Genomic DNA, 22,748 nt, shown 5'->3' on the forward strand with positions numbered 1-22,748 from the left:
AATCTCGCTTTTCTAGATCAAGATACAGAACTATCTGACATAGGAGAAAGCAAAACGGATGTGTACCTGGACTCCTGAAACCCTCCCAAGACAGTTCTGCAGGGGGAAATGGACAGCTCTGCACCGACAGCACCACTTACCATTTTATGAAGTAACTTGGAGGTATTCACAGATTTAAAGCAAGCTGAGTGCAATGCCAGAGCATGCTGAACGAGGGGTTCACATCTCAAACTCGCCCCCCTTCAGGGCTTGTCTGAAGTTCTGGTTTTTCAAGCTTTTCTTGGCACGGATGGTTTTCCAGTAGGAGGTTGAGGAAAGACTGCTGGCACCATGCCTGTATCTCCCTGCTTGTACACGTGCCAGGGGAGGACTGCCTGACACTGGAGAGTAACTAAACCACACAGAAATAAATCCAAATACAATTGTTGCACTGGGTGCCTGTGCTACTCATTTTCCAAGCAGCACAGGTGTTTTAGAACTTATGCAATGCTGCCACTTGGCAGATTTCATTCGCACCTCTGTTGCCATCTACACGCTCTCGTTTGATCTGGGTAATCAAGTTATCAATGAATGTAATAGAAACCTCCACCTTACATTGGAACAGCACCAAAGGTTTAGGCTAGAGCTCTTCATCCAGCAGCCAGAAACCTGCACCTTTCCTAAATTCTTTTCAAATTACAGAAAAGTTCTTAACATCAGTGTGACAACAATGCAATCAGAACACCTTTTTTGGAGGGGAAGGGAAAATAAGAACTGAGACTTGAGACACAGGATGGGTGGGGAGTTTTTTTTCCTATCACTGGTCTCATTAAAATCTCATTCTGTTTACTCCCCAGCTTAAACCTGAAGTCTTATTATGTTTCACTAAACAATCCCACATTATAATAAAGCAGCAGGTTTTCCTGCCATGATTGATAGACTCTGTTTGCAATTAAAGGAGAAGGCACATAATTACATACAGCTGGATTAGGTTGATCAAATCCCTGTTAGTGTCTGTCAATATACACAAAATAAGACAGTGTGACATTAATGTAAACTAATTTAAATGCAGAAAGTTTAATTAAGACTTAATAAAATTACACAGACAGAAAGAAAAAAGTTTTGAACAGTCTAACCAAAGGGAGTTTCCCAACAGAGCCACCCTCTAAACACAAGCCTGTTTTGCCTAATCAGTTCTGCATAGCTGCTTCTTGCACCACCTATTTCTGTACTCCTATTTACAGTCCTACTGCCAGGACTCTCCACCAGCTCCAACACTCAGAAAAGAAAGCAAATGCTATGGAGCCATGTGTGTAATGAAGTCCACTGCGAGCAAGCCCAGGCAGTCAGAGAAGGATGTCTCGGAAGTTCCTCTACAACATTCAGCAAACAGCTATCAATCAGTACCAGAGCTCAACCACTGTAAAGTACAAGTTTAAAGCACTTACCAAGACCAAAACATTACATCCCCTCATGTAACTATTCAAATTCTCCCTTCTCATTTATTCCTGTACAGCCTCCACTCCCACTTGGGTTGTTTTTAAAGTAATCTAGTACATTCGCAGTGCTCTCAGAGAGTCACTGATGATACACAATTGTGCATTAACCCCAGCAAGTTTAGCACAAGATACCAGCCTCAGCCCCTGCTGAACAGATGCCAACTTTTCTAAGGGTAGTCATGCTAGTGTACTGCCTAAGTCGACTTTTTCGTGCAGCTCGTAAGCATATGGGTGCAACTGAATTCCTAACCACAGGTGAAATGGATCTAATGCTCAGTATGGCACACAAGCCACTTCAGCTCGTGTAAGCCCCCGTGTGCAGTGCCAGGAGATGCGGGGATGGATGCCAAGAGTCCTGTCGTCCGCAAGCGTTCCCTTTCCCCTTCTGCTCTGTAATAATGACTCATATCTGTTCTGCATGTGCACATTATCACCATTTCTAACCTAGACACGTTCACTGTTTGTATTCCAGGCATTCTCCAGGAGAGCAATTGAGATGAGAAGGGTGCTGGAGTGACACTGTGCCACCTTGTGCTTCACTACATTAAAAAGTAGGGTCTCAGAACTCACACAGGGCAATTCACTGCTCCCCAAAGCACCGCTTTTTCCACACTATGATTTCCTGGTATGCTCCCTGCCAAATTTAATCAATTTGAGTATCTCATTAAATAAAAAAACATCGCAGATTTTGATTCATTTTTAATCGTCACTCTGCCAGTTGAGCCTGCTGCTCTGATCTGGTTTACTTGATGATTTGTTAGCTGGTCTGCTCAGCCGCCCCTCTGCAGAGGCCCTACAGTGTTTCAAGAATTTTAGAAAATGCTGAACGACATATAGGATCTTCACCAGAGCCTTATCCAAAAAGGCAGCAAAAATTCTGAACAAGTCCATTTCCCAAACACTAACATTTCCTGCAGAATTAGTATTTGTCAGATGGGGGAAGGGGAAAATGATAAGAAGGAAAAACTTGAGAAACATAAGTGCTAAAAAGGATTACAGTGCAATCTCCTGGAAAATATATTAAAATTCAATACCATATTAAAACTGACCAAAGAAAATGAAGCCCTTCCCTGTTCAATCACATCCTTCCAAAGCTCTCGGCCAGCCTCTCCATGCTAGAGACAAATCATTGTGAGATAACCTTTTTTGAACAAGTCTATCACTTATTCTAGTTTATGTTCCATTTCCTTTGGCAGCACAGCTATTTAAGTCACCCTTCTAATCCAGAGCCTCTGGTAATTTTTCTTTTCTGTTCCACTGCAATTCTTCAAAGCATCATAAAAGCAAATTTAATAAGCACCTCAATTTGTATTGCTTTCTATTTATAATACTGTAAGAACCTGCTGTTGCTGAGATCTAAGCAGGTATCTTTCTTACTTTGTATAGATTAATTCAGATTAATCTTAATACTTTCATATTTTAGAGCAATTTCAAATAACATTGCTGCAAGCTGTTAAGTGAGTTGGCTGGGGTTTTTTTGTCTTTGTGGGGGTTTTTTTGTCTTTAGGGGTTTTTCTTTGTTGGATTTGTGGTGCAGTTGGTTCTGCACCACCCATTTTTATTAAGATGCTGCTGACCAGCTCGTAAAAATACAACTCATTTTGCTTCATTGTTCACATCAGCCACATTCAATAGTACGTCTTCTGGCGTATTCAGCAGATCCTTCTTATCAATGCAACAGCAGGCACTCAATAATCAAACCCCTTCAAGTTGTACCCCTGCACCCAAAAGAGCACAAGTCAAGTCAGCTCTGGGGCCCACGGACGGTTTTGGGAGCTGTGGGTGTGCAGGGAATGGGTGTTCAAAGGCGCCTGCCCATGACCCAGTAGACGTAGCATTTGGATCATGTATTATTTGACCTTTTCTCAAAATGGGGATATATTAGTTTTTAATCTTATTAAAGTACCTCTGAACACCAAGTGACAGCTAAGGCTGCACAGTACAGAAGTTAAGTCCTACGTCTGACCTTTCAGAGAGGCTGAGGAATCATGTCCTTGGGCATCTCTTCAGTCCGTCTGCTACAGCTTATGGACAGAATATTAATGGCTGCACCCTGGGCTGTGGACATCCTGGTATCTACAACATCAACACCAACCGCTCGTGCTCTTATTTCACTTAAGACCACAGATAGCAAGTTTAATGCAGTGGGGGAAAAGGAGAAAAAAAAAAATGTGATGCAGCAGAAGTAGGTGAGTGAGATAATGAAGCCCAGACAGAAAGAGCAAAAGACCCCTCAGTGTGCAAGAAAAGAAGCAAAACAAAGGGAAAGAGAAGCCTGAGCATGGAAGAAAAGCTGCAACGAAGTGAAATAAAGACTGAAAGAAGTGGAAGGAAGAGTCAATCAATCCATCAGGGAAGACAGACATCAATTACCAGTCTCACCTTTGCATTGTGTTTATTTACTGTTTGTGGCTGACAAGTGAGGTCTGTACTTCTCATCAATCTCCTACGTATGTATTTAGGTGTGATATAGCACACTTCTCCACAACCAGCCAAGAGATCTCATGGAAGACTTCACAAGACATTCTGAGAACAATTTAATCTCAAGAGGGACTCTCAATGCCTCAAACTCCTACTCCAGAGGGATGCTGTGCTATTTGCCTCTCTGCAGTATTTAATAAGGGCCTTACAGGGGCAGGATTTTAAGTGCTCACATTAAAAACACGCATCTTTCTCAACAAAAGAAAAGTCTTGTTGCTGTTTTTATTTACCCCAATCTCGAAGAGATTGCTGTTAACTTCATAAGAAAAGCATGTCCATAAATGCACAAAACTCAGTTTTCAAAACTGTTTTTAACTGCATTTGCTGAAAAATTAAGCAAATGAAAAAGCTCAGAGACACCGTAAAACATCATTGTAAGGCACTCGGTATTATGTCCTCCTCTTATTCATCTATGAACAACAAAAGCGCAATACAGCCATTATCTTGGGAATCCATAGATTTTTAACTTTCTATTAACACGAGAGATGACAATACAGATTTCCTCAGAAAATAAATGAGGCACAGGGACCTTGCATGTCATTTAAAAAGAGGAAATGCCATATATCTTTTCAGCCTCTAGCTGCAGCTTCCAAATTACTGTCCCAGAACATCTGTAACCTTCATGCGTTCCCATCCTCTTCCACAATTACTTCTTATCACATGGGGAGGTTTTGAACTTTTGCAACAGCTATATAGAGTAAATCAGCTATAAACAGACATGCTATAGATACTCCATGCTGATAGCTAATCGTGATTTTTAGTCTTTCAAGCGAATAGGACAACTTAAAATGGCAAACTGCTCTATCTACCCATCCATAAATTAGGAGTGACAATAGCAGATTATTACTCATTCACTCAGAGCATTTGTTTGGCCCTGAGAGAACTGGCTTTATTCCAAGAGCTGGCAAACATTGGTTAATATACATGTAAATGTTTTATTTCTCTCAGAGTAGGCAATTTCACAAAATGAAATAGCGAATTAAAGACGACCCTACTTTTTCTGCTGATTCCTGTCTCAGATGCAGTGCTGCTGAAAGCCTTTGCAAGCTTTTTCACACTGAGTCAACAGGGAAAAAGCCACCTTTTCTTTTGACAGACAATTTCACTGTGGAAACATGAAAGCTTTTATATAAATACTAATAATCGAAGTTGTCCTGGAGTTAAGTGGATGGAGACTGGCTTATGTAAGGTTGCAGGACTCACTTGGTAATAGTGAGATGTACTAAAATGGTTTTGCAAACACTGTTCAAACAGACTGTTCCTCAATACAAGAGCTGTGGTGCCAAAAGTAGATTCAGTGACCCCAATATTTAATCTGAGGGTACTATAAAATAGCACTACCCTCCTCAGAGTGAAGCAGGGCATTCTGTCCTTTGAATTTCTGATGCAAGTGTAGAGGAAAAGGAAAATGTTATTTTCCCCAGAAACTGCCACTAGTTTTAACTGGGAAGAAGAGGAAACACTAAGAAGAGTGATGGAGGTTCAGAGAGAGTCAAATAAACCAAGTATCTGGACAGAAGACCAGACAGTGCTTTAACAGAGTCTCTTACTAACCAGTCCAGACCTGAATATTCTAAATAAAGCAGAGTGTGATGCACCCATATTCTTGAGCCTAGGCTTTCCAAAATCCAAGAGAATCAACAAGCACATTCTATTCATTTGGAGGAGAGGAGAATAAAACCAACCTTCAGCCGGACCCTGAAAACCATCTTTAACCTACAAAGGGCTAGAGATATCAGAAAATATCTAGATCTATGTATTCTTCCTATGATGCAGGCCATCAACCATTGCTTATCCCTCTGTCCAACAGAGAAGTGAGATTTTTCTTCACGAATTGACTGAGCCTTGAAACTAGAACTACAACCACAAAGCAGATTTGTGAGAAGGGGAAGGGAGAAGCATAGCCTTTTATCTACTATACTGTATTATACATATCCTCTCACATTCCTTGAGGGCATGCTAAAGTTTCAATCGACTGGAGATACTAGCAACAGGTCAAAATTGTTCATAAACCTCTAGAGAAAAATGACACAATATTAATATATTTCAGAATAGAAAGTTTAGAACTAAATACAAAGTAAGGTAGAAAGTGCTGGCTAAGATCACAGTAACTTGATGGAACCCAAGAGCAAAAAGTGTACAGTGCTTAAAAAAAAAAACAATCAGGACTGCTGCAGTCAAAATTCACCTCCTTCAAGTGAAAGGAAAGATGAACAAACACTGATGAGAAGCAACAGCTACCCACAGAAGACACCTTCCAAAGATACAGGACTATGTACACGTGGGAAGACCTAAGTTCAGTTCCCATCTGGCAACTTGTCTCAGTTGTTACTACCTGGGCTCCACAGGTTTCAGTCAGGCCTCTCCATGGACACAAGCATCTGTGGGTATGGAACAGATCTGTATTTTACGGAGATAAATACATTGAAGACTGCTGGCATTAGAATTGCTCTTCCTCACCTTCTCCATTTTAACAGGAAAACAATTTAGACCTTACAGGCTATTACATTAACTAAAGCTACTTTTGAAATCTTTTTCATATTTACTTCCTGAAATTATATGGATTTTCTTTTTTAACCTGCAGAAAATTGCAGAGATGATTACCGCTGAAGCAAGCACACTGTCTAGTACTTGACAATACTTTGCTTTGAACCCTGAACCTAATGCTGCACTTTTCAGTGCTGTTTTCACACAAAGCATACTCTCTCCTCTTGTATGCTACTGCTTACATGACACTTTCAGATCTCACAAGAAAATCTGCTGAATGGAAGGGCAACACAACAGAACAAGACAGTGCCAGGTTCAGCACTGAAGAGGATTTTAAAATTTATTACAGGGTATCACTTCGACGCTCAGTGTTATACGTGGCTGAAATGAATACACATGCCTGGCAGAACTGCAAGAGGAGGCGCCTCTATAAAAGGCGACAGCACTATTACCAGATAAGCTACCAGTTAGACATCACTGATTACCACACTGGACAGAGATTTTAACTCATCTAGAGAGTAGACAGCTAATCAGATTTCTTAATGGGCTTCTCTCCGTTTCACTGGGGCTGATGCATACTGCATACAGGAGTTGGAAAGAGATTTTTCCCCAAATAGCACATATATAAAGTACCAGATGGAAGGCCAGAAGTTACATGAACAGCCACTAAGAGGTTAATCATTAAATTAAAGCTATGGCAGGGCAGCAACAAAGCTGACTGCTTGAGTAAATTGAGCTTGGATAAAGGTAGCATTGATTTTCCTAAAGTGGTTTCATTACTTAACTCTAGATTTGTTATTTCATTTGAGAGTATGAATGTAAGAGTTAATCCAAATTCACTACTTCTTTTCTACCCAAACAGAAACCAATCTCTTTAAAATGCAGACAATATGATAGACCTCCCTCCCTTTCATTGTTCTCTCCTGTCCAAGAGAAACTGAACTTCACAGGACTTCAAACCTCAGGGAAAAAAAAAAAAAAAACAAAAAAACAAAACACAAACAAAACCAAAACCCTTAAAAAAACGTTCATCTTCTACAAGCTTTTCTTCCAGTACTGAAAATCCAATGTATATTTTCTCCCGACTACTTTTATCTCTGTATTGTTCTTAACCCTTCCCTAGAAAGGAGTTTCTTTAGCAACCAAATTAGAAACGTCAATTTGATGAAGGCACAGGGACTCTTTGTAGCCTAGTCAGTCAAGAGACATGAGGTAAACGTTTGGATACAGTACATGACCCCAAGTCTTTCTGTCATTTTTTTTTTTTCCTCCAACTCTGATATTCCTCTTTTAATTTTTAAAAAGAATCAACCAGCTGACTACTACAAGCTATACCATTAAGCTCAGTAGTTACTTCTTTACCTCCTTCGAGCATGATAGGGATCATCCATAAAGCAAAGTGATCTGAGTTTCCAATTTCCCACAGGTACTCCAAAATATTTACTGAACCATGGCAATTATGTCTGTGACAAATGGAGTGTCTTATGGACTCGGGGTTTCCTAACTTTCTGAAATGACTGTTTTGACTCACTCACATCGCTGGGAACATGAAACTTCCTTAGATAAGATCTAAGAAAAAGCGAGGAAAATTAGAGAGACTAAGTTAACCAGAAAGAAAAAAAAAAAAAAAAAAACAAAAACACAAACACAAAACCAAACAAACAAGCAACTACATATCTTTTACAAGAAAAGGGATAGAATTTCTTACTCTCCTACTTCGAAAGCCTTGCCTCTTTCATGGTTAAGCAAAGTTTCCCCAAAGAAGCCATCACTGACTGCATTCATTTGGAATTTTTATGTAAACAAGTGTTGGAATATGAAATGGAAAGCCAGAAAAGGGTATTAAATCATGGCATATATACATCCCAGAACCTTGTATGTATCTCTCTGATGAGCAGGAATAACAACAAAAAAAAAAACTGGACAAGAAATAAAAGTAGATGAGAACGTGAAACCTGAAAGGCTTTTTGCATAAGGTCCCTAATGTCTTAAGAATTTATTAAAAGATGATGTTAGAGCACCTGAATTTCAGAGAATTACTTCAGAGATGGCTCCTGTTGCAGTAGTTTCTGCTGGAATATTTTACTCTGGCTGTCAGCCAAATTTTTGCTATGCTGATGCCAAATAAATGATACCCAATTTCAACGACAGATGCTGTTGTGTTGACATGTAATTGATACGTTTATATTCAGGGCTCCCTGGAATTCTGTAACAGCAACACTTTATTCACAAGAAATAAAACTGACAGCAGAATTCAGAGGGACTTGCAAATAGCTGATGCCAGTACACTGCTGGTACTGTGAGTCTGGAGGGAAGAGATCACTAACCGTCCAGGGTGGTGAGGAACAGTGGAGACCACAGATTTTCCAGGGCAACACAAAATACAGAAACATGGCCCAGCAGCAAAAGTTAACTGGCTCTGCCAGCAACCAGCTTGCCCAGAGAAACAGGAAACCTGAAAGTTTTCAACACAAGTCGCATATCCCTTTCCTGCAGAGCTTGTAACTGCGTAGGAGATGGAAGTCATAGAAACGCCACAGCACTGAAGTAACAGATATGTCCATAATCTCCTTCTCTCTTTGACTTCCTTGGTTTCCTACGCAGGAAACAGATTAGCAACCTTTAAAAATATATTTAGCAAAGGTATGTTCCAAAGAAAACATTACATACCCCCTCCTTGCATGTTCACTCTCCTGTAGATAACTTGAAATAAACTTTCATAAATAGTATTTATTTTGGAAAGCAACTATATCCCTCCTCAAGCTTAAAAAACCTTCAGCATCTACAGTAATTGTTACAGGGGAAAGAAAAAGCCAATGACATTACAATATATGTCTACAACCTAAATTTTGGTTTTAGTGACACAGCATCATATTATTTTCACACAATGAATAAAAACATTCACAGAATGAAAATATTCAGAGGAAAGTTGATACTTGTTTCACCAAAAAAAAAAAAACCTAGCAACAACTAAAATTTGGAACAAAGACAGCAACAAATAAGCACCATATAGCAAAGTTTCCAGTCATTTATCCAGATAATATATGTTGTTCAACAAACATGCAATGTGGAATATCCTGCCATGATGCCTCTTTTTAATTGAAATAAGGTTAAGCTTACAAATATTTCTGAATTGCATTATATGGGGATTATCAAATACATTTGAAGCTTGCAAAAGAAGAATTACTAACTGGAAGTCTTTCCAACCCCTGGAAAACATACTTTGTTGACAGTTTCTTAACCTGTGTTTTAGAACACCGATCACAGCCCAGAAGGCTTCTGCAGTGTAATATGCTTCTGCTGCTTGTGGGGCCTTACCTGGCTCTCAAATACTGTCTCTGCTAGTACCACGGGAAAGATTTCTTCCTCCAGTCACCTCTTTCCTTACATTATATGACAAATGGACTGATGTTAATTCTTCAGACTCTGCATATTGCAGCTCCTTCCTTTAATTCTTCTTCTCCTGTGCTTCTAAGGGCTGTTAAGGCCAAAACTGTCACAAGACCTCTCTCCACACAGCATTCCAACTTCAGGAGTGCCTAGCACTGAGCGTAAACTTATACAAAGAAAAAAATATTCATTTATCATCAAAGCTCGTACCTCTCAAAATCCCAGAATTGTCATTTAGTTCAGCAACATGGGATATGTAAAATATCCAGGTTTATATCCTTGCAAAAGCAGGATGTGGTTGAAAAGGTCAAGGTAGTACATTAGGCTGAAAAGCTTTAGGGGCCAGTGGGTTCTCTTCACTGTTGCAAGAGACATTGGAAAACTAATCTTTGCCAAGAAAACACATCCAGATATTAAAAATTTAACCACCAAGTGCACAGGTACCTTCTTCCAAAAATCCCAAACCAAATCAACAAAAAAAAAAAAAAAAAAAACGACACCCCAAAAAAAACACCCAAAAAACCCTACCACCACCACTCAAAAAAACCCAAACAAACAAACAAACAAAAAAACAACAAAAAAAAAGAAACAAAACAAAACACAAAACCAGAACTTTTTCAAAGCCACAAAGGACAGCTGCAACTAACCTCCCACTGGCAGTTGGGCATCTCATGAACACGTACAGAGAATGAGAAAGGGAACATGAAAAAACAGCTAAGACATCTGTCAACAGCTTTGATTTACCAGAACCAGTCACGGGGCATGATGGGGTGACACACCACAGGCAGACCCAATCTTCTCTGAACAGGAGTGAGGAAGATCAGATGCAAACCAGCTCCAGTTCAAAAGCTGCAGTGATTGGTTAGACTGGTGCTGTGCCTAAGCTAAAAAAGGCCAGTCTCTCAGCACCGCATTTTAAATTGAGCACAGCACTGAAATAACAAAGCTAGAACGCTTACCGAGAAGATCCAACTCCTGTCTAATTACGTGAGGGTGTGGGCAGAGAAGGGTGGGTCAGTCTGCAAGGCGCTGTCCTGCTACACCCTGTCTGTGTTAGGAGGGGCTTAATTAGTCCAGTAGGAGATCAATATTAAGACATACAGACCAACGTGAATATTTCTGCTTGTTACTGAATTTGCTCCAAAGATCTATTCCTACAGGCTTGTTTGGGTGCCTGGAACTCCCCTGCCTCCCCCTTAAGCACACGCTAAATTTAATAACTTTCTTTTTTAAAAAATCGTAATTTCAGTAGTAACAATCCATCCTGTTATTAATAAAAGCAAGAATTTAAAAAGCCATTTGGATTCTCACTCCTACTGTTGGCTTCTGCATTTTGTTCTGTTTGGACACAGAACAGAAAGGTCTCACTTTCTCCTACTCAGGAAGGCAGTGCTCTAGCTGGAAGACACGGAAAATTAATAAAATGTTGGTATACAAATATTTCCATTTCTCTTCCACAATTTATAATGTCATTAAAAAAAAAAAAAAGCAAAAATGTGTTTATTGGAGATTATTGTACAATCAGTTAACATGCTAAATAAATTATCAACAGAAAAAAGCAAGACAGCTTCAACTTTTAGAAATGTAAAAGACTTAGAAATAGTTCAGGCAATCAGATTTCAGAGCAAATCTTACTTTTACAGACACTGTTTTCTATCCTGCTAAATATTTCTCTTACCACTGTGGGAAAGACTTAAACAATGGAAGGAAACTGGCTAAGGTTTGCTCTGCAGCCTGAAATAACTGCAATTCAGCAGCAAGAACCAGCATCAAACCTTCTGAATAACAGTATCAAAGTCAAACACTTTGACAAGAAGTTGACAGCACGCCTATCCTCCATGCTAAAATCCTTCACCACAAGTTCCTCCAAGTCTGCAAGCCTTCAAACGTACTTCATGGATTATGACAGCATAACTACAAGCCAGTCCTTTAAACAGTTATCTATTCAGTAAACTTCAGTTTTTCTGATGCTATGCAGCATCACCAACTAAAGCCCTCAAGCCACTTAAGACACGTTTATCCTTCAGTGTCTGTCCTAACCTATGCTACAGTTTAACTTTATGCTCTCCCATCCAAAGTGGGCTGCACCGTGAAGGTGGGTCTGGTGGGTTGACGGCAAGACCAGTGTGTTGGTTTCTAAGCAGACCTAAATTTGCAAACAAACAACTACTGGTGAATTCCCTGAGTCTTTTTGTGGCACAGCTGCAGGCTTAGAACTATATTTTATACTGGTACCAGTAAGGTCTAATAAAAAGCTCTGAAATCTTGCATCTTACTTATATCACAACAGCCATATACTTAAGATATGTCTGAGGGTGCGCTTTTATAACTAAAAGCTGTATCCTGCAGCTTCACCTGAACAATTCCTTATTTTTGTTATCTTTCTAGCTGGGTGACAAAGACAAGCACAAGATCTTTCATGACGCAATGACGCTATATAAGATGCTACTGACATCTCACTACCAGTAAGCAGCTATGCTAGGAACAAACATTTTAGAGGCAAAGCACTTCAGTGGAGTTTTAATAACAGATTTATACAGCACACTTCCCCTCCAGACCTAACACTAAGCACTGTACCATGGTCAGAGAACTCCTTTCCAAATATATGAGCAAAGCCAAGGTGTCAAACAAAACCAAACTGACATTCGGTGAAAAAGCAGTGAGACCAATTTATAAACAGAAAGCAGTCTGAGAAGGAGATGGATATATACCCTGAGGTTTGGTACATCCAAATCATGATTATCCATACCTCTAGCATGATACAAAGCCCAAAATCAACATGGCCTGAACACAAGATTTTTATATGTAGCAATTAATAAGGCTCCTTGAGCCTTATTAAAGACCCCTATTGAAGAGCCTATCTGAAGGCAGATAGTACTTCAAGCATTAAAGCCCCCCCCCCCAGCCACCCACTCGGATTTATTTTTTTTCCAAGTTTACCATCATGCAGCCACAGCTCTTCAACTCTTTAACTGTGATATATCCTTACTGTTAATAAATTTCTTTAGAGCTGCCTATGGCTTAAAAAAAAAAAAAAAAAAAAAAATCACAGCTACACAAGTGCTTGTAAACAAAAGTACCAAGGCAATACAGAGTCCCAATCAAAATGGATTGGATTTATTACTGCCAGAGTCTAAGGGGTGCCCATATAAGTAAATATAAAGCCACATCATTCTGCTCTCCCCCCACTCCACCAGCTCATTTCAGCCTGGAGAAGTCATTTGTGCCTGCAGGAGGACAGGCCACATTTCTACTCTTCATGTGACAAAGACACAAACACATTGGTTTAGGCAGAAGCAGCTTTTGCACTGATGCTGCTCTTTATTTTCCACTCTTTTTGTGAAATACAGAGACAATTTCTGAGCAAAGCCTTTGGGGAAAGAGCTTTACTCAAAATCACTAGTCCTCTGTCTAGCACAATAAGAGCAGAGAATGCAAATTAGTTTCAATAAAAGCAGCTGGCAATCAATAAGAAAGGGCTGGTCTCCAAGAGTAAAACTCGCTCCTCTAAGGATAAGAGTTAAAAGGGGAAAAATATAAGAAGATGAATAAAGGAAGAACAAATGTAAACAACATGGGGGGGGATGAACAGAAGGAGAAAAATCTAATGATGCAATTAAAAAAAAAATCAGACAAACTGACAAAGAACAGCTGGAGGTAAAAAGGAAAGAAAAATAGAGATAACTATAGCACAAAGAAAAGGATCATTAGAAAAAGTCTAATGGAAAACATGTGCAATCCAAACAAGATAAAATAAAAATCATGAAAGAGAGCAGATAAGAGGTTAGCTGGCACTATGGCTTAAGGCACCAGTCAGAAGTTCACATTCTAGACTGGTTTGCAGGCATTGCTAAGTCCAATAATGAGTTTCAGCATTCCTGCTACCACGCATCTGGCCATCTCACAAAACCTTGCACACTTATCTCTTCTGACCTTCTGCCATAATGCAGAAAGTCAATACCCACCTGAGTGGGCCAGAACCCACCCACTCTGCATGCAGTCAGACTCCTTTTCTATGTCCCTTCACCTCAGGAAGTCCACAGGCACCTGCAAAGGACTGAAAAGCCCAGCATTATTATTACCACCTGTTTAAAGGAAAAAAATAATTCCTCATGACCAACATTTTCACTGAATTTCCTTATTATTGCATCTGATTTTTATAGGCCAATTCAAGAGAGAATACATTATGGTCACAGAAGCAGCCTTCCTTTGCAGCTCTTGTAGATAGTACTCGATATTGTGGTTTAAAGCCAGCCGGCAGCCAAACACTACACGGTCGCTCACTCACCATCCCCTGCCCAGGGGATGGGGGAAAGAATTGGAGGGGTAAAGGTAAGGAGATTCACAGGCTGCGATAAAAACAATTTAATAGTTGAAACTAAAATAATAATTATAGTAATAACAGAATATACAAACAAGTGATGCACAACACGATTGCTCACCACCCGACAACCCATGCCCAGCCTGTTCCCGGCTACCGATCCCAAAGAGACAATCTCAAAACCGTGATCCCAGAAGAGCGAGAGAGCCAGCTTCCCCACCAACCCTCCTCTATATACTGAGCATGACGTTACATGCTATAGAATATCTCATTGGCCAAGTGGGGTCTGTTGCTCTGGCTCTGCTCCCTCCCAGCTTCTTGTGCACCTGCACACTAGCAGGATATGGGAAGTTGAAAAGTCCTTGATTTCTTAGCAACAACTGAGAACATCAGTGTATTATCAACATTCTTCTCATATCAAATGCCATACTGAATCAAAACACAGCACTACTCTAGCTACTAAAAAGGAAAATTAGCTCTATCCCAGCTGAAACCAGGACAGTATCCACCTCTTATTCCATACCACTTACATTATGCTCAGATTCCATGTTTTCCAATACATCCTAATTCATCAACAACCCTTTTCCTGTTTCTTGATGTATACACACAGATACCATTCCCTTAGTCTATGGGCCATAAAGGGGCAAATACAGGCACTTTGACACTGTTAGAGACCTTTGCTCAAGAGAAACCTAAAAATAAAGTGCCTTGCATACTGCAAGTCAGTGTCACAAATCACTTACCCTCCGTCTTCCATCTACAAAGCCAGCCCCAGTTTCTGGTTTTATCAACATCCTCCACCAAATGTTTGGTTAACATGGAACTAGGGTTCTTGTCTTGCACATGCCCTTAATATTGTATATTAGAAAACAGGAAGGCAAGCAGTTACTTTGCTCAGAAGCTTTTTAGCCCTGAAGAATCTCACCAGCAAACTATACAACATAACTCCTTTGATCCCAAAAACGTAGCCCCCATCTTCAACAAAGCAGCTGCTTAAATAACTTTAATTAGGTAAGTTGTGTCATAGACTATCTACTTACATTAATTACAACAGGGTGGAAAGTGGCTTTTCCTACACTCGCATGAAACTGCACAGGAAAGTCTTGTCACTGTTTATTTAGATTGTTTTGACCAGTATACCAGTATACTGATGGACTAGACAGAGAAATCTCTGCCAAGCTGCTAATATACTTAAAATTATGCTTATACTTTCAGAACTTTAATACAGAATTGGGGGATGCCCTATGCTCCTAGAAACACTATGAGATTTCCAATGACAAAAGTGGTCAGAAGCTCCTAGGCACACTGACATCTAGAAGCAGAGAGCTTGCATTTTAAAGAGAGAAAAAAATTACTAACTTCCTTGCAACTAAAAACAGTACAAGAAATCAAACGAAGCAGGATGGAGAAGACAAAAAAAAAACAACCAAACCAGAAACTAAACTAGCAGAAGGACAAAAGACAACAAAGAGAATATCACACATTCTCATCCCTTCAAGATATAGGTGTGCCTAAAGGGCTCACAAATACCTGATCTCTGGCTGTTTGCCACATTCAAAATACAAAGCCTGCTTCCTCTATTGCCTACAGCAATTATTTTAGAGTTTGTCCTAACAAGTGAAAGTCTCTCTCTCCAGAAAAAAAAAAAAAAAAAAAAAGTTGAGGGAGGAAGCCTGCACTGTTGACAACTTCATGGCCTTCCACTACTGTTAAGACAATTACTGCATTTTAACAGCACATTTCCCTAAGGTAGCAAGCAGTTAAGACCTTTATATACTGAAAGAGATGCCCTTCCACATTAGCATGGCCTATTAGCCACAAACAGGAATAAGAGCTCAGCAAATCCTCACAGAGCCCACATCTGTCAACGTAACTCTTTCCCATAATGGGCAGAAAGGAAGGTAACTTCTCAGCTTTACGGAGCACTTACTGGAAAGCTGATACTGCAATAATTAAAAAGAAAAAAAAAAAAAAAAAAAAAAAAAAAAGGGCACAACAAAGAACAGCACAATCATGGAGACCCCTCAGGATCTCCTACCTTGTGAGAAAAAAAATGCTACCTGGTTACAGAACTTGTGGTCTTACTTGTGGTCTGGTGGCCCTGTACAGCAATCAACCTTAGGGGATCTCCAGAGAAGACAGCAGCCAAAATCTCTCCAGGACATTTCTCCAAGCATGATAGGATTTCCATCATCAGTCAAAAAAAAGAGAAATCCAGATTGGCAAAACTGCTACTGGACATCATGGACATCAATCCACCCATAGATGCTTCTTGCAGTGAATGATGGAAAGACTAGTACAGAGACAGAGATCGTTTCATTCTGGAGCACCTGAACCAAAGTAGTTGAATGAAGCGATGCCAGATCCATCCTCAGCGGGCTCAGATGGCTTTGGGAGTAGCTGGGGCACAGCTGTGACAGTAAAAGCAAAACACAGCCCAATTCAGCGGAAAGAGTTAGTGCTCAATTCCCTCAAATCCTGATGCTACTGTAAAAGATCAATGTATCTTCCTCTGAGTGCAGCCCTCCTGGCAGCAGTGCTACCTGATGAAACCGGGCAGGCCTCCGGTGACTCTTCCTAAAGAAATTCTTTCAGCTGCTCCACAGCACTGCTTCTTGGCAGTGCACGTGCCATTAGGACAAGCCTTGTTGGACTTCAAAGTAACAGGCAAGGGAGAATGATGATGGAGAAGGAAAATTTGTAACAAAAATGAACAAGGAAACTGCATTATATTACACATTAAGTGCCATGGCCAAAAGATTTAGTGTATGGTCTATCTACTGTCCCATAAGCCAGTTGGTATCGCCTAATCAGAATGTATAACTTACATATACTCAAAAGCATTTCACTGTCTATTTAATGCATGGAAAAACATGATTAGATTTAAAAAAAAAAAAAAAAAAAAAAAATCGAGATTATTTTGCTAGCAATATAGCAGCAACCAGTGAGAAAACAGTCCACTTTTACTGTCCACACCTCCAAATAAGCAGCAAAAAAACAGTGGTCAGCTAAAGAGTGTGACTGAGGGTTGTCCCCTCACACAAGGCAACTTCCACACAGGTCTGATGCTCTGCGGTAGCCTCAAAGCTCCACAGACAGAAGATGAGGGCATGCGGCCACTGCTAAATATCTTATGTTTCACACAAAGCAGTCCCATCAGTCTGTGAACACCAGTCACATCCCAAAAGGGTGTTATATCTGTTAAGGACTCCCTAGAAGGAGGGCTTTTTGATGTCCACCCTGGCAGCATCCGAAGATGTCCTACTCTGTAAATAGCTTGTCTTTATCTCTGTATGTCTGCCAGTGCTGTCCATCCTCTTCTGTATCACCCTGCATCTGTAGTTAACAGCTCCGCCAAAACCCTCTTCAGCAGAAAAGCAAACCTATGCAAGTCCATGATGGAAAAAGCACTAAAGAAAAACGTAGTTCCTAGAGTCTCCCATGCAGTAAGGGGTATTTGACAGCTGCACCCAAAATTCCTGTTGGTAGATGTCCCTTCTATGTTTCCCACAAAGCACGAGGGAAAGCAGCAGCTAAAATTGCTGTGACAAGGAGCTGTTCATTTATCTGACAAAGATCAGTGAAATTTCTACCTACAAAGGTTGAGAAGGGTCTACAATCAGATTTTTTCTTAAATTCAGTCTAGGAGATCTGTATGTTATAAATAGGCTACTAAAAGGCAGTTAAGAGAGAGAGGGAAAGCAAAAAAGTTATTAAAAATGTACTAATGAGAAACTCATTTCACTTTTTTTTTTTTTTTTTTTAACAGGGCATCAGGGAATTCCTACAAGACTCCTGGTTCATTTAAAGGAGGAAATTTTTAACAAAGCTAAAAATAACTGACAATCACACTTTCAAAATTGAGAGAAACATGGATACCCCAGGAGGTCCCAGCCCAGGGTGGTACCACACAGACCGGTTAAAAAGCTTATAGAAATTTCAGGCAGGATTAAGACCTCGGAACAGAAATCTCTGTGACATGAGAACATTTATTTTCTCTACTGCTTTAGAAGAAGGCTTGAACCATAACCAGTTTAGAAACATAACAGAAAATAATTTTTTTTTTTTAGATAACCAACAATAAGGAGAACCAAAAAGCTATGAACCGAACTCACGTCAGCACATCGCATGGACAAAACACACACAAATGAAGGCACAGTGCTTAAAAAAAAAAAAAAAAAAAAAAAAAACAGACAAAAGCCACAATTTTACATTCAGAAGGGATTATCTTAATTTTTTTCCTGGGTCACCTTTTAATGCTTTCTTGAGATTTTTTTTCAAAAGGGTGATTAAACACAGGTCTCGGTCGTTTCTCAGCACAATTGTGCGAGCGACCGGGGAGCCGAAATTGGGGGGGGGGGGGGGGGGGGGGGGAAGGCAAACCCACAAACCCTGAAAGTCTTCTGCGAGTCTTTTTAGGAGTTATTTTCTTCATTAATCGCTCAGCAGTGCTTCTCAGGGGCTGCGACCCGAGACCGCCGGCGGGGCTCCCCGCTCCGACACCCCGGCGGCACACCTGAGCTCCCCGCCCGCCGCGGCGGGACCCGCCGCCGCCGCCCCCCGCCCGCCGCGGTTCCGCTCCGGGGCCGGGGACCAGCCGGCAGCGGGGCCGCCCCGCCGAGACGCCGGGAGGGCGCCCCAAGCCGCCCCCCCCCCCCTCCCTTTTCGCCACAGGCGCTGAGGCGGCGGCTCTCGCTCGCCTCCCGGCTCTCCGCCGCGGCGCCCGGCCCGCACACCGGCTTTTAAAACTTTCCGGTTTTAACCGCGGCCGCTGCCCCGGGAAGGAGCGCTCGGAGCCAAAGTCCGCAGGAAGTTGGCCCGCCCGGGAGCCGAGCCCGCTGCCCCGCGGCATCGCCCCGCGCCCCCTCAGCGCTCCCCGCCGCCTCCTTCCCAACGCCCCCCCGCACGCCGCCGCCCGCCCCGCCGGCCTTCCTCACTCTCCCCCCGCCCCCCCGGGACAGCGGGCGGGAGCGGGCCGCCGCGTACCCTTACTTGGAGTTGCGCTTACCGAAGGGACGGGCAGCGGCGGGAGAGGGACGGAGCCCGAACTGGCCGCCGGCAACTTCCCCGCTCCGCCACACGTGGGGCTGAGGCGCGGGCTGGCTTCGCTCGGCGTGGAGGACGTGGCAGCTCCCTCCGTCCCTCCCTCCCTTTCCCGGCCGCGCCGCGCCGCGCCGCGCCGGAGGCTCCTCCCGGCCCCGCTCTGGCGGAACGCGGGGCGCCCTCTGCCGCCCGCCGAGGGACCCGCTGCCCCCGAGCCTCGCCCCGGTCCCCGCGGCCGCGGCTGCGCTGCCGCCGGGGAGGGGACGCGGCCCCCCCCGCCCCGCCCCTGGCGGCGCGCGGCTGAGGGGAGTCCGGAGGCCAGGGCGGGAAGCTGAGGGGCGAGGCACGAGGAATCGCCGCCGCCCTTCAGCCCCCGCGGCGGCGGGCGGGAGTCGGCGACCCCGCAGCCGGGCGAGCGGTGCCCGCCTGACGGGAACCGCCGGCCGGCTGTGAAGTTGGGTGAGTTACACCCGACCCTCCCCTTTCTCGCCTGCGGGCCCCTCGGATGTCGTCCCACCGGCTGCGTGGCGCAGGTCGCCACAGAGAGGGGCGAGTGTGGAGATGACGAGCAGCCCAGGTGCGCATCCCGTACGGTGCCGCACGGAATGCGCTGCGCCGAGTCACGCAGTGTTGCATTTATTGGAGAATTCAAAAGGAGAACGTCAAAACAGGTGAAATCACAACAGCAGTTTCTTGCATGTCAGCAGGATGGAGGCGCTTGTTGAGTTGATCGAACTCTGCGATAACGAGCCTAAAATAAAAATGGAGAGCAGTCTCCACTTCCTCCGGGAACAGGGGCTGACTGTGGGGGGACAGCAGGAGGACTAAATTTGCTGAGCAGCCCTGTCGCACCCAGCCCCAACTGCTGTTATACGAGCAGGAGCCCAAAACACCAGTAGCTGCTTCCCAGTTTCCGTGTCTTAGGCTGGCTCCAATGCAGAGACACTCTTCTTTCTTACTGAGGAGAAGTGTTCCTTAACAGCAGCTGTAACTGGTGTAAAATAAAATACCTCAGACATCTATTTGCATTTTCTTCTTTTCAGGATTACACGTTTTGAAAATAAAAGACATTGCATGGGCCTCATGGTTGCAGAGCGCCTGACATGGAGGTTTTTCTCTGAAAAGGTCAGTTGGGAGGGATCTCACCCTTCTTCCAGGTTAATAACAGCTACAAAACTCTTCCCACGCTTAATAGTGTCATCCTTTTCCTCACGCCTTTCTTAAAGTGTTTCCTGTAAGAGCATTCATGTCAGGCACCTTAGTGCAACCTTAATACACCTTCTAATTGAGTGATATTATACTGTCGTGTTGTTACCTCCTATTGCTCTTCTTTCTGCTGAAAACATCCATTTCTTCCAGTGCCAGGCAGATTTTTAATCTTGAGGTGCACTGCCAATTTGAGGTTAGAGTCGGACTTTGAAGTTGTAAAGAAGTGGTGTTGCTGATGTTCAAATAACACTGAACCGCTTAGGGCTAAAGCAGAGAAGAAATAAAACTATTTTTCTAAAACATCTTTCACACTGTGGTTATCTCAAAGGGCTTTATGAAGTAATGTCAAGTAAAGGAGCACCTTTAAGCATAGCAGCCGTTCTGTGCACAAATGTACCTCCGAACATAGAAATTTTTGGCATTAAAGCTCTCTATACTCATTTAGGAGGGCTATTATGTATGGTTAATGATCACCTGCAACTCCATGAGAAATGTCCAATAATGGTTGCTGCTTAAAACTGTTAAGGAAAGATAAAGTATGTATATATATTAAATTCCTCCTTGGGATAACTCAAGGTAAGAAAATGCAGCCCAGTAGATTTAAGGTTAAAGTGAATGTGTGAATCTTTGCTATATATTCCAGTAAAGCTGTTACACTTAAAAAGTACATAGTTGTTGGTTATTAAGTTATGTATTTAAGCTAAAGTAGTCTAACAACAAACTATACCTGAACTTAAGTTTGAGCAATAGATCTGTCTAATGCTGGCTGGCACAGAGTTAATTGCTCCTGTAATCACTCCAGCTTCCAGTGCTCTAGCAACAGGACATTGCCATTTAGGAAGCATGGATTCTTTTCTCAGCATTAAGCAGAAGGCAATACATGGACCATATAGGATTTTCCAATCTGCATCTGTCCAGAATAGATATGATTAAGTGCATTTTTGTTTAGCTATTGATTTATTCACCTGGCTTCCACAAATGTCAGATATATGTATGGTTTTTGTCCAAGAAAAATAGGTCTGTTTGGAGTATTGATTGCAGCAGTGGAGTCGGCAGTACAGCTCAGTAAAAGGTTTGGTTCACATTTTAAGACATTGCACTGTTCTTTAATAAACCTGCACGTCCTTTGGATGTAGATGTAAAAATCTGCTACCAGGATTATATTATAATCTTTATTGTTTTATTTTTAATCTAGAAAAAATATCTTTTGAGACTGAGCTATCAGTGGGCAGTAATCTCCCTTTAAACCTGCTCAGAATTTATGGATTTTTTTATGTAGTACTGTAAAAGGATGGGAAATGCTATTACTGAATTCAGTATTTTTTCCTTTTGTTGTATCCTACTTCTGTGACAATAGCAGCTTTGTCTTTTAATAAATACGTATGTTTTTACATATGTGTGTGTATGGAGTGAAAGAAAAAAATCCCACATAAAGAGTAATTGAAGTGCAGTAGCTGTGGTAGTAGTTACAAGTTCAAATACAAAATGTAGTTATATGGGTGAATATACATATACAGCGCAAGGGCAGGGCCTTTCCCTGAAGTATTTTTTCCTCCTCTGAGAACTTAAAGTGGCAAAACCATCCAGACAATATCTTTCCCAACTGCAAAATATTTCCCGATAATAAGAAACAAATGTTGCTTGCCAAGGCTTTTTGGGTTTGTGATTTTCACAGACTCCAGCAGTTCTGGACTTACTTTTCTCCAAAGGGTGCCGGAGCCACGGCACTCTTACAGCAAATACTTCCCAACCCTGTATAGTTCCACCTCTGGGTTTTGCAGATGTCTTTATCTCTCAAGAACTTCTTTGTCTTTCTTTGATTTCTTTATGGTTTCGCACTTTCTTCAGATTTACTCTGGGCTCTTGTTTTCCTCATTCTCTGTTCATATCATACTCCTGTGGGACCTCCACTGAATTGCATCATCAGTCTTCTTTGTCTCATGTTAAATAGGGAGATTTAACATGGAAATCTCCCCTACAGTTACCTGAAACACTCAAGCTAGGTGACATTTATCTGTCAAGTTTTGGATGGGAGTGATGTGCCATAGAAGTGCCTATTTATCTTTTACTGACTATAAAAAGTACGTAAGTATTAGATCAGATTTAGACATTTAAAGCAAGATGAGATGAATTCCATCTTATGAGACTTCTCTGTTGCCAGTGATGTCAAAGATAAACTCATAATAATTTCACTACTGAAAGAAGGCCCAGAAATTTTTTGCCCTGGTAACGATGGTACCTGAGGTGACAGATAACAAATGCCTTCTTTTCTAGCTCAGCAGCTACCTCGGAACACAAGTGACCATTAGTTACTACTGTCTAAAAGTAGTTTGGTATTC

At 41.9% G+C, this 22,748-nt stretch overlaps 1 non-coding gene across 1 annotated transcript in view; it reads right to left on the reverse strand.

The window, feature by feature from the left end:
- LOC104366365 overlaps positions 1-19,367 on the reverse strand; it is a 29,253-nt gene extending 9,886 nt beyond the window's left edge. Inside the window, exon 1 of the transcript XR_006165393.1 lies at positions 19,166-19,367. This is a non-coding gene — a transcript (uncharacterized LOC104366365). The remainder of the gene's footprint in view (positions 1-19,165) is intronic.
- Between the last annotated feature and the right edge of the window lie 3,381 nt (positions 19,368-22,748).

Source organism: Tyto alba, unplaced genomic scaffold, assembly GCF_018691265.1.
Source record: "Tyto alba isolate M040663 unplaced genomic scaffold, T.alba_DEE_v4.0 Super-Scaffold_2, whole genome shotgun sequence".
Classification (NCBI taxonomy): domain Eukaryota; kingdom Metazoa; phylum Chordata; class Aves; order Strigiformes; family Tytonidae; genus Tyto; species Tyto alba.